The sequence below is a fragment of the Condylostylus longicornis genome, unplaced genomic scaffold (genome assembly GCF_029603195.1).
Source record: "Condylostylus longicornis isolate FDR11 unplaced genomic scaffold, ASM2960319v2 ptg000019l, whole genome shotgun sequence".
Lineage (NCBI taxonomy): Eukaryota > Metazoa > Arthropoda > Insecta > Diptera > Dolichopodidae > Condylostylus > Condylostylus longicornis.
In genome coordinates this window covers 974,093-987,379 of record NW_026577988.1, presented here as the reverse complement: position 1 = coordinate 987,379, position 13,287 = coordinate 974,093, and the positions used below count along the sequence as shown (strand labels likewise).

The following is a 13,287-nucleotide window of genomic DNA, read 5'->3' as shown; positions in this document are numbered from 1 at the left end:
CAAATGACAATTTGTATATAATATGTATCAAATAAGTGCAAAAAAATTTTTTGACATTGATTATGACACATTTACAAAAAAAAAAATTGTGAACGACATCTATGAAAAAATTTTTGCACTAAATTTAAAAAAAAATAATAGCAAAATCTTTAAATAAATGGCAGGACTACATACATTGAAAATAAAATTATGAAAATTCTATGAAACTAGTAACATAACCTCAATATGTACCATTAGTATGAGTGCAGATAACTGAATTTAACTAGTGCAATAAGTAAAGTATTGAGCATTTACGTTGAAAGTATACGGTGTGTAGTTTCAATTAAAAAAATATTCATTTTAAAGATAAGTGTAAGAAGTTGCAAAAAATTGCACTTATGGGCACACATGGAAGAGTGCAAATTTGCAAAAGTGCAAAAAATTTTCACGTCCCGAACAATTGCACTTATCCGTTCTTGATTGTATGAAATTCTTTTGACAATATTACTCGTAAACTAATTGATTTTTGGCAGTTGCAAAATTTCAAAAAATTGTAATTAATTTTACAATATATAATCGGAATCAGTAAGTAAGTATAACATAAAATTCACTTATCAAATTTGACATTTACTTCAAATGTTTAATTTTGTTCTTTTACTTGTTAAATGCTTTGAAAATACAATAATTACAGACAGAGTTAATTTGACTGACAGTTAAAGAATGACACAGTAGATGTCAAATAAAATATTTGAAAAAAATCAATGATTAGCGATTTATTTTTTTTTTTTTTAATTTTTACTTTGTAAAATTAATTTTTTGTCATACTTGTATATTTTTTTTCCTTATCACAAGATTGTTGAAAAGCTTTTTTGTGATAATGAAGTTAATTTAAAGATCAAGTTGAAGGCAAAAACAACAAAAAATAAATAAATTTAATCTTGAGAGTATTTACACAATTTATGCTCATGTCATGTATTATTTTTTATATACACAAATGTCAAATAGTCTTCAATTAATTGTTATTGTCCAAAAAATATTGGAATTCATTATTATTGTTTACTAAGGTTTTTAATTAAGCTTTTAAAATGAAAAGTGTACTCTTGTGTTTTTTTCTTAAGACCAGGCCTATATGTTAAACAGATTAGAATAATAGAACAGTAAATGAAAATTAATAATAAAAAAAAAAATTTTTTTTTTGATAAGAAATTTCTTTTAAATTTTCTTAGAATAAACCAAAATAATAATTGTTGATAATAAAATATATTTTTAGCTTTTATTCTCAAAATGAGTTTTTCAATTGTATGATGACATCTTTTTTAATTATTTGTAGCAAAACCTAATTTTTATTATGAAATTACAAATGATTTTTAAAAAAAATTAGTATTCATTTTAAAAGCTTTAGCAAATTTAAGCTGAAATTGTTGCTCACTACATAAGTAAAGCGTTTTTGCCACTAACAGGATGCTTCCACAGGTTTTACTGTATGTATAACACTTTTTTAAACATCAAATTTTTGAAATTCCAATTGACGTTTCTTGTAACTGTTATACTATACTTTAAAGTTATTGTAATTAATCTTAATGCTAAATTTATATGGTTTATTTTTTAATTTTAATACTTTTCAGCAAGTTATCCATGTCTAGTATTTCAGAGACAGCACTATATAAAAATACATATGTATTTGTTGATTAGGTCCTTTCATTTGTTTTCGCTTGCCAAAATTTTTTAACATTTTAAAAAGACACGTAAACGGGATTTATTGTTTTATTGAGAACAGGATGTTTCGCATAAGGTTACAAATGATATCAGGGATGATTCTTCAACTAATTTTCAGCAAAAAATCGTATAGTTGTTAATACCTTCGGAAGTGTGTACAATTTTTAATTTTGGATCACTAAAATAATATTCCTAATACTTTAATTTCATAAATTGTTCATTTATATCACAGGAAATCATGAAATTTATGTAAAAAATAAAAAAAAAATTAAACTTCAATATTTTGATTTTATAATTTAATTCAAATTTAATATAAAATCTATTACAAGTTGTAAAAACAAAATTATTTAGAATCTAAATTCTAGTGCATTTTTTTTCATTTTTAAATTTATTGAAAGAAATTCAAAATCTTGCTTTAAATTCATAACTCAAAGAAGACAATCTACATAAATATTATGTACCAAAGAGATTTAATTAATTTAATGGAATCACCATCGGAATTACCATATTTATATCCAAAAATTCAACCAATAATTACAAAAAATGATTATATTGTAAAGAATAATTCAATTTTAGAAATAATTTTAACAATTGCAATTGGAATTTATTTTCATTATATGAAATTATCAGTATTTGATTTGAATTCATTGGGATTACAAAAATTAGAACCAAATTTACCATCATTATTATTTACAATATCAATATTATGTATAACAGTAAGATTACGTCCAAGTTTTCTTAATTTATCAAATTGTCCAATGATATTACGTTGTGTGACTTCAATTGCATTTAGTTTATATGTAACAGAAATTGCATTAAGATGGTTATGGATACCAATATTGAAAACGACACTTTACGAATGTTCAGTTTTAAATAATTTATTCTTACAAACAAGTAAACAATTCTGTAATAAAGAAATGCCAAGAATATCAAGTTGGTTGGAAAAAGATGGTTTCTATGTATGTAGAATTTTATTTGCTAGTTTCATATTTATTATGATGATGAAAATTATTGATTTATGGAATGATATTAAAGAACTTCTATTGAGGAATTTTTAATAAAATTTTTTAGTGTAAATATGGAACTTAAATTGGTTAAAAAAAATTTATTAAATTAAAAAATAAAATTAAAAATAATTAAAAACGAATTGTTTGTTTTAGGATTTGAATTTTTGTTTTGTTTGAGTTACAATAACAATTTTCACATCCAATTTCGAATCCTAGAGTTAGACAAAAGGAAATTAATAAATTCTCACTCCCAATTTTTTTTTGCATTTGTTTTTTATAGCCTCAATTAGCAGTTAATGATTTAATCCCTAAAAAGTGTTAACAGAAAATAACAAATTTTAATTTCGGGCCTTCCGAAAAATGTGTTTGTTTGAGAGTTTGGGTCTTTTTATTTTTTATTTTCTCTGATATTAGAGTTTAATAATGCAACATGTTGATTATTTCTTTCAATTAATACACATGTATGTATATTAAGGCAAAATTATTATTAGTCTTGCGTCTAGACATATTGATGCTCCTGCCATTAAGTATGAGTTTAAAACAAAAAAATGTGTGTTGTGTTTTCATCATGGTATGAAAAAGTTTTCAATTTTCATTAGGTATAAGATTGTGAAATTTTAATAAATAAAGAATTGTACTAATTTTAGAAATTTAACAATATTTTTAATAACATTTACAAATTATTCTAAATTATAATGAAAATGTGTGTGGAATTTTTCTGATTTCTACACATACATATATTCATTGTGACTGCATATTAATTTAATAACTCAATTTGAAATTAAATAATATGTAATAAAATAAAATGATTGATGAAAGCATAAAATTTCCTTTAAGAATTAAATTTTTTTTTCCTTATTTTTAACAACATTTTACCTGCCACTTTTATTGTGTCATACAATATACATATCGGGTGTTTGCTGAAACGTTGACATAACCCAAAATTTGCAGATATGGGAGAAGAGAATTTTAAAGTTTTAAGATTAATAAATTTTTTCTCGTTATAGAATTATTTTATAATGTATTGTAAGAAACAATTTTCAAGGTAGAGAATTTGTGAGAAACAGAAAAGAAATATGTGGTGCTTATTGGTGTGTGAATAACTAGCAAATCACATTTTCTGAGTTATGTCACTGTTTCAGCAATTGAGCAATAAGTATATATGCGTATACATAAGTGTATATGTAGATATATTCATATAAACATGTATGTACATATGTTTTAGGTAAAAAATAAATTATTTACGATTTTTCTAATCGTAAAATTTTTATTAATATAAAAAATTAATAATTGTATTGATAAAAATTTATTATCTAACCATTATCGATGAATAAAAAACAAATTGTATGTAAAATAATAATTAGAATAAATACATTTGCATACATTAAGAATATTTTACATACATACATATTTACAAATATATTACAGAGAATCAAATCGTTTTCACAAATACAATCTCAAATTTCACTATCAGATTGAAAAACAAAACAACTTCAGTTATGTAAAATTTATTTTTAAAATTAACTACCTACCCACTACCATATTAAAATAAATTGATAACATTTACAATAAAAAAATAACTTATTATATACAATTAAAATATATAAAATATGAATATACATAATAATAGGTATTAGAAATAAATTGTTATGTATTTGAGTAAACATAATATGAAAATTTATTAAAGAAAAAAATATCGGTGGTCCAAAAGCAAAACTTCTTAACGTAAATTAAAACGTTTTCGTATTGACTGGTTTTTTGGTTCCGCGATAAGTTTAAGTACATATTTCATATGAAAATTTGAAATTTTTACATTATCTTTATTTTTAGTGCACCTTTCTTTCTATTCTAAAAATTTTAATCAAATTCGATTTAGTATAGTTCAGCTTAAAAGCGGAAAATCAATGAGTTCACGTTTATTTTATTTTTTATTAATTTATTTGTATTCCCTCAGAATTGATACCACTCGTATGGAGGTTGTAAGATATTTAATTCAAAAATTAATCACTGCCTGTGGAAATACTTGAGAGGATTCTTCACTGTAAACCACAAACATCCACAAACATAAATTATTTACTGCTTAACTTTTTAATGAGTAAGCGGTTGACGTAGCAAGAAAATTGTGTAGCCCCAATGTGTTAAACTGCTTTACTAAATATACTGAATTGCGTGTAGACCATACGTTTCCCTAACACTCAACGAATTGTAATCTATCTCTAAGGTAGTTTGCAAACCATTTCTATTTATCATCTCTAATTCCAAACTCAAAAAGCTTTTAAAGTAGAATATCTCTAAAATTTTCCTTGTGACCACATATCTGAAAAACTGTAATATTTTTCTTTAAACTGATAAGTGCATATATTGAGAATGTTTTTTAATTTATGTAAAATAAAAAATATGTATTTGTATATTGCACAAAATACAAAGGCATTATTACAAACTAAACTTGGTGGCTATAATAAAGCTTATACAGTTTTTATTTATTTATTTTTTTTTTTTTCATAATTTTTATTTAAAATTTTCTTGTACGTATTAAACATTGTATGCTTTGTGTTATATACTACGTATATATTAAATATTTACATACGTGTACAATAAATGTAATCTATTGTATATAACATGACTAGCAGTTTAAAAGAAAATTTGCGAGGCACGTGGACAATTCAGGTATTTAATAAAAAAAAAATAAATACAACAAGCTTTTTCTTTTTTTTTTAACTAAAAGCAACTACGTAGATACATATATGTAAGAACTTTGTTATAAATTATTATTACAAATATTTTTAAGTGATTTTTTTATAATTTTATCACACCCCTTTACATTGTTATGGGAAGCTGGTGGGGGATTTAAAAAAATCTATTGTCGCAGTTATTAATTTTTATTAAATATACACTATGTAATTTTTCTCTCATTAATTGTATAGGGTACAAATTATTATTGTTATACTTATTATTATTGTTATACTTAATTCTAATATACGTTTGTAACAATTCAGATTAAATTAAACAATTACAACTAAATTAATACCGGAATTGTTGAAATGTACACGCGTAATATAGTTTTCTTGAAAGCAAATTGTTTGTTTGTTTTTTTTTTTTTGCATAACTAACTACGTAGATATTTTATACCAATGATTGTGTAAAAATACTTTGTACATATTAAAGATGTAATACATATAAAATATTATTGTTTCTTTATAAATTATTTCTAATTTAAAATATTTTTAAAACTTAATTTTCTTATTGGTTTTATTGGTTATCGTCTATAATAGTGTAGGTACTTAAAGTGGCAAAAGCTTAAAATAAATATTTGCCATAAATATTTTTTATAACCATTATAGATAAATTATAACAGATTTAACAAGATACCCATTTATCTGCACTATCAGTGCATGTTTTCAACTGTTATATTTAGCCTATCTTTATAATTAATTCTTCCTTAAAAATGCAAAACCTAAAAATAGACCAATAAGTTACGACATTTTATTTAGATAATTAAATTTAATTGAAATTTGATTAAATTGTAATAAGTAAGTAAATAATAAAAAAAAAATTTTCTAATCAAGTTCAGTGGCATTAAGCCCACTTATTTAATAATCATCAAAATATTATAAGTGTAATATTATCAATTTTATATCAAAAAAATTGAAGATTTCTGAATATGTACTTATTTTTGAAGTACAAATTTTGTACGCTTTAATTTAATAAATTTGATAATAAAGTTTTATAATTAACGTTTATTCTAAATAACTATATGTTTACTTATCATTTTAATAAAAATATTATACTTAGATATCAATTTTTGATATAATACTTAATTATTATTATACATACATTGTTTACGAAAACTAAAATGTTTCGTTAATCAAATCTCTCAAAAACTTACAATATTCTTGTTATGGCATTTGTACAATGTATACAGGTTCAAAAAAGTTATTAGTATCTAAATGTTTTGTTTGAATTTCAAATGTTCCAGAGAATTCCAGTGCACCGTATGAGACAAAATAACAGACACTTACTAAATCAATTAATTCAAATTCATAATAATATTTTTCCAATTTAGAAAATTAGATAATTTAGAAAAATTGTTTAATAAGCTTATTAAAAGCTAGCCTTACAATAATCAGCCCAAGCTTTTCAGAAACCTGCTAAGGTCTCGCGAATTCGCTTTAACCAGGTCCGTAACCTGTAAAAAAAAATTACTCAATGCACCGCCACCTGCTCATTTATACAGCCGGACCCGAACAGAGAAGATGGACCACCTTCTTCTACTTTTATTCATTACAGCAACTCCTACATGATTTCATCCATCTCCTGGAACGTTCGCCGATAAGATAATGTGCCGTTATCACACCTATCACAGCTTCAATGTCTTTAAGTTTAAGATAAGTTTAATTTATTTTTCGGATATTAAAGGAAACACTGCTAAACAAGGCATATTCTAATTTTAAATTAAATCATAGTAACGATTTTTTTTTTATTCTCACTATTACTATTAGCTATTTTAACTGTATTTGTGTCTATATTTTGAAAAAAATATCCTAATTACTAAAGAAACGTGTGGCACAATTTTAAGTAGGTAATTTATTTTCAATCAACAGAGGTACCTAGATATTTACTAGAATAACCTGCATTTTTTGCAGTTTAAATTTTTCCATTAAATTTAAAAAAATTGTTGATTTTTCGAAATTTAAAATTCATATTAAAACTGTGTAAACTCATTATTGTTCATTTCTGCAAAAAAAAAAATTTTTGCGCTTTTTTCATAAAATTGCAGCACTTGTTTCATTTTAATATTTTCTCATGTGTTTGTACTCATGTGTAAAAAATACAGCAATATAAAATTTATTACTAAAATGATTAAAATTGTAATCATCCAACAATGAAATCCGATTACTTTTATTTGAATTTACTGCTGGTTATGGCTTATATCATATGATTGCCTACTGCAATTGTATTGAAAATTTTTTATTTCTGAGTGAAATATGTATTAAGGTCGATAATATTCATAACATATTTATGAATTTAAATTGGTTCTTTTAATTATTAAAATAACATTTAAAATTATTTTTCCCCAATTATTTTGTCAAGAGTAAAATATCTGAATTTTTGTAGTGTATAATTTTCGTTGTAAAATCGTAATGGACTTTTATTTTTTCTGTTCTATGACAATCAGAAATTTGTGTATTTTCTGTTGTGCAGAATTTATTCAATATTGTGCAAGTGAATCTTCTGCTTTTAATTGAATGAATTGAATGTAAAATGTTTTTTTTATTGTTAAACGGTTTACAAAAAATAAATTTTTATTTATTTGTTAAAAGAAAAGTTGTGTTAAAATTTTTGTTTTTAAAACTGTTATACACATGTATAAGGATAACGGTTCAATTTTTTAACAACTTAACAAAAAATAATTTATTAATTTAATTTAATTAAATTTAAAAATATTTTTAATTAATAACAAAAGTGTGTCTTTTTCACGTGATCAACATAAAAAATATTTAAGTATATACAACATTTATTTATTTACTAATTAAGTATGTTATATTAAAGTTATAATTTAAGACTTTTTTTTTAATTTGTAATTCAATTCAAAATTGCTTCCGGCTGTAAATAATTCATTATTATAATCGAAAATCTTCTTTTCATTTTTTTTTTACTTTTCATTTAAAATAATAAAAATGTGAAAATTTCACGAAAAAATTTGGTATTCAATATCATAAAACATTAAAATTGTTTAAATTAACATAAATATCTTTTGGTTTGATTTTGGGCACATTATGAATATATATATACTGGTACATACATATATGCATTTATTAAATATGGTTGTATAAACGAGAAATATAACAGTTAATTAAAAGAGAGATAAAAAAGAGAAAGAAATAAGTATAATAGCAACAGTAATGATGATAAATGATTATACCTGAAAAAATTTCATGTTTCTCTGCAATTTTACTGCTAACAACATCTGGTAATGCGCTTCATATGCATTTCTTTTACTAATAAATAGACTTATCAGGGATGATACAACAATTGAGTACTTTGTTTTTTTTAATAGTGATATTCGTAACAAATAGAGATCTTGGTTTGAAAAAGTTTGGTAATGAATCTGCAACATTAAACTTTATTTAGTTAGCTTTCTTTCGGCAATATATGTAAGTCACCGAAAATGTTAAAATTTTGAGAGACCTTAGCCTAACAGGGGATCGAGATGGAAAAAAGAATTTTCTTCTAACAAAATAAACTGTAAATTAGTATCTAAGTTGCCGTCTAGAAGAAAAACAATTTCAAAAATTTAAAAAAAAGAACAGATTTTAGACAACGGTAAGTCTTAACAGCATATTGTTTTTTTTTTAAATTCAAATATACTTACTGTACCGCCGTTGAAAGGGCCCACCATTAATTTTCTTCATATGCAGAATTAAAAATTTGTTTGTCGTTCCGTTATAATAAATAGTCAGGGAGGATGTAACTTTTAGAGGGGAGAAGATAGTATTACTAAAAATACCGATGCCCATTTATTTATACAATAGAATGTTATCATCGCTGACATGCATACAGTATAGTGACTGTATAAGAAATGTACTACACCTACGTCTTTTTTAATGTGGTAATTATTGAAAGTGATACTAAGAGTCTATTACGAATTTTTTCGACAGTTTTCTAGATTTGTTATACTCAAATTTTTATTTTTTAAAATATTTTTCAAACAAATATTGGAAATTCAAAATTATAATAGGTATTAATATTTTTTTCAAATATATTTTAATATTTTGTATGCATGTCATACATAAGCTATATCATATATTTATAAGTGTGTTACGTACTTTTTGCATATAACACGTCATGTGCCTATTATAAAAATTTTTATTGACAATACACACGACAATATTTTTTACTGCTCATCAAATCATTTATGTAAACATTCAATAATTATTTTTTTTTTTAACTATAAAGTTATTATTATGAATCGGCATAACTTTAAAATCAAAAAAAAAAACAATAATTGAAATAAAAAATAGGTTCAGGTGTGTATATGAAGAACAAAAAAAAATAAAAACTGCATAAATATGTATTAACACCTGTATAATTACATAAATTTGTCATAACTATATTTATAAATAAAAAACGGAAATAAAGAATCAATACATAGAAGAGAGTCGCGTAAAAGTATAAGGTTTTGTTTTTTATTTATATTTTTTGTTTGTATAATAGTTTCGTATTACGTTTTGTTTATCAGGTCAAGTGCATTCACGTGTTTTATATATATATATATGTATAATGTAGTATATTTGTTCAAGTATATATGTATATTTCTTGCATATACATAAATTATTTTTTTTTTAGTATACTGAGAATGTAACACTTATGAGTGCATGCATGTGGCATTTGTTAATGCGCTTCATATGAATTGTTATACTTAGTAATAATTTTTTCGTTTTTTGCATACATATTTTTTTGTTTTTCATAACAAGTACATATGTGCATGGCACTTACTAACATAAAGGTATTGAAATATGAAAATAGGAAGTGTAGAACAATATAAAAATGATTTTATTTTAAATGTTGCACTTAAGCGCATAATAAATGAGAAAAAATACCTACGTATAAACAATGCAAACATGTGTATAGTATATATTTAAAAGAAATTTAAATGAATAATTTTTTATACAATTATTTTTATATTTTATTTAATAGGTTTATAATATTGCCGAAGAACTAGAAGTATGTGTTTATTATTAGTGAGTGATCAATTTGTACTTATGTACATTTGTATGTTTTTAGACTCGGTAAAATTATGCTAAGATTTTTTATCGTCTATTTCAAAAATATTTTACTGGAAAATTTTAAAATAAGAACATACGTACTATATAAGTATGTAACCAACCGGGTAGTTACAAAAAAAAAATATGATTTATATAGACACGTACATATGAAAATTTATAATTTTTAGTGGGGGTAAAAGGATGTGAAGAAATTTAACTAAAGAGTGTTGTTTCTTTATACAAAGAGAAAGGGAGACAGACAGTAATTTCATTTAAATTATTTTAAAAACGTGTTAGAGACGTAATTGAACTATATGTATGTGTATGTAAATCGGCGATATCATACATACTTATTTATCGATAAGTACTGTCAAATTTCGGAAATATGATCTTACCGTAGAAAAGGTCCCGTTTCCGAAAACTGAAATATCCCTAAAATTAATCAAACCATCTCACTCTCAAAGTAAACCCAAATATAAATTTTAGTGAAAATCTGATGCTCTAATTTAAAAACAAGCATTTAAAATTATTTTGACATAAAACATACGCGATACGCCTTCATCTATAATTAAATGAATTAATTTTTTAAATTAAATTTAAATCATTTGTATAGTTAAAGTTTCAGACACATACTATACGTTATATAATAAGTATAACGATAACTTATCGATATTTATCGAAGTTATCGATATATTATATTATATGAATTGGAATGAATTTATTTATATACATAGTATACATATATGTATAGTAAGTATATAATATTAGATTTTCAATTTTTGTTACAAACCCAAATGTTGCTTAATGGAATAAATTATTTAAAAAATGTTCATTAAGAATCTAAAATAAATGGTTAATATTATATTAAAATTTGAATGATATAATAGTAATAACATCTAGCTAGAGAGAGAGAGAAAATTTTCTCAATAAGAAAAAACTTTTGTAAATATTAAAAACTATTTTTATTTCAACAGAATTTTGACCTTATGTATAGAATTTTTTTTTTTAAATTTTATTCTACGTACGAAAATTTTGTTTGAATAAATTTTTTAATTATTTTAGAATTTGCTTTAAAAAAAACATTAATACTCTTTTTTTTTTATTCTAAATGTATGTGCGTGTATATTATTATTCATTTTCATTAATTTCTGATAAAAAAGAAATCAAAAAAGCTTGTACTTACCTATATTTTGCTTTAAGTGATGTATGTATGTATATCATATAATTAAATATACATATATTGTGAATTTATACATACATATGTATGTAGTTATAATTTTCTATAATAAAATTTACGAAAAAGAACAACAAAAAAAAATTAAGACAAAATATGCAGTCGGCGACAATATTTGCCGCCACGAATAAAATTTACTAAAATAAATTCAAATAAAATTAAGGAAATTGATGGAAAAATTTTGTTGACAAAAGTAAACTTTGGGATATATTTGCAGATCAATTTGTTACTTAATTAACAAAATTAATTAACCGATTTTGCCAAAAAATAGTTTTTCGAACGTACCTCGGCCTTGTCAAAAAATCGATTTCTGACCGTATCACGACTTTGTCAAAAAATGGTTTTATGACTAAATTTTATTATACATACTTCTATCTACACAACTGTAGGTGTTTTCCTTTTTATTGCTGCTTATGACTAAAAAATTAATTCAGTTAGTGGTGTTTCGATGAAAACCAATACATTTTTCAAGCAACAAGCTAATATTGTTTTAATAAATTTTATTAAAATTTATTATGAATAGAATTGCAAATATTGAATATCGTTTAAAAATATTATTGGTATTTGGTACGGATTTTGAAAAATGTACATAAGTATATATTTATGTACATAAATATATACTTATATGCAAAGAAATAATTAACAATAACGTTCCATTCTGTTTGCTAGTAATTTAAATTTTTCTAAAATTAAAATTCAGAAGTGTTACAATCAAACAATTGAAAGAAAAAACTTAATTTATCATATATGTAAGTATGTTTGTATGTATGTTTTGTATATGTGTACCTGTGTTTATAACTCAATCATATATTGGTATACATAGATATCTTTGCATAGATAAGTACATTTTATTTTTATACCACATTATTATAAGAGTGTATGTGTAATTTATTTATTTTATGTTAGCGCCGCGCCGGTATGATTAAACAGGTTCAATAAACATTGTGAACTAATTTAAGAAGTGAAGAACATATCTTGCCAAAAAAAAAAACGAAATATCAAAATAAAATTAAAAAAAAAAGAACATTCTTAAATAAATGAAATTTTTAAATGAATAAAAGCAAATTAAAAAAAATTGAATTTAAAAAAAAAAAATTTGCATTTGACAAAAAGAATGAATGCATGTGCGGTAGACGCCTTCTTAATAAATCAATTCTTAAATTGAATTATAAAAATAATTTCTTTATTTTCTCAAAAATACTTGCATATACGCTGAATAGGTTCCAAGCTAATGCATTAATGAATAAAATTGTTTAAGTATTTTATGTACAATTATTATGTAAATTGAGAACTTCAATAGAATAACTTTGCACATGCAATTGAGTATATAATCGTGTACAATACAAAAAAAAAAAATTTGCATTTTTAATTATGTGGTAATTTTTAATGGTTTTCGTTTTTTCAAATGTGAAGTAATAATATTCTCAAGGTAAATAAATAATATTTTCAACACGTGTATGCATTAAAATTAATGCCAATTTGATTTAATTAACAAAAACTTGAAATTTAAGAAAAATTTAAAATGAAATCCCATAATTCACAATAGCTGTTAATAGAGTAAAAATATAAAGGACGCGAAAGCAAG

General features: G+C 23.1%; 1 protein-coding gene across 2 annotated transcripts in view; it reads left to right on the top strand.

Moving 5' to 3' along the window:
* The window catches only part of LOC129606583 (ribosomal protein S6 kinase beta-1), a 57,131-nt gene that overhangs the window by 22,565 nt on the left and 21,279 nt on the right, over positions 1–13,287 (top strand). The gene's annotated exons all lie outside the window — the stretch shown is intronic.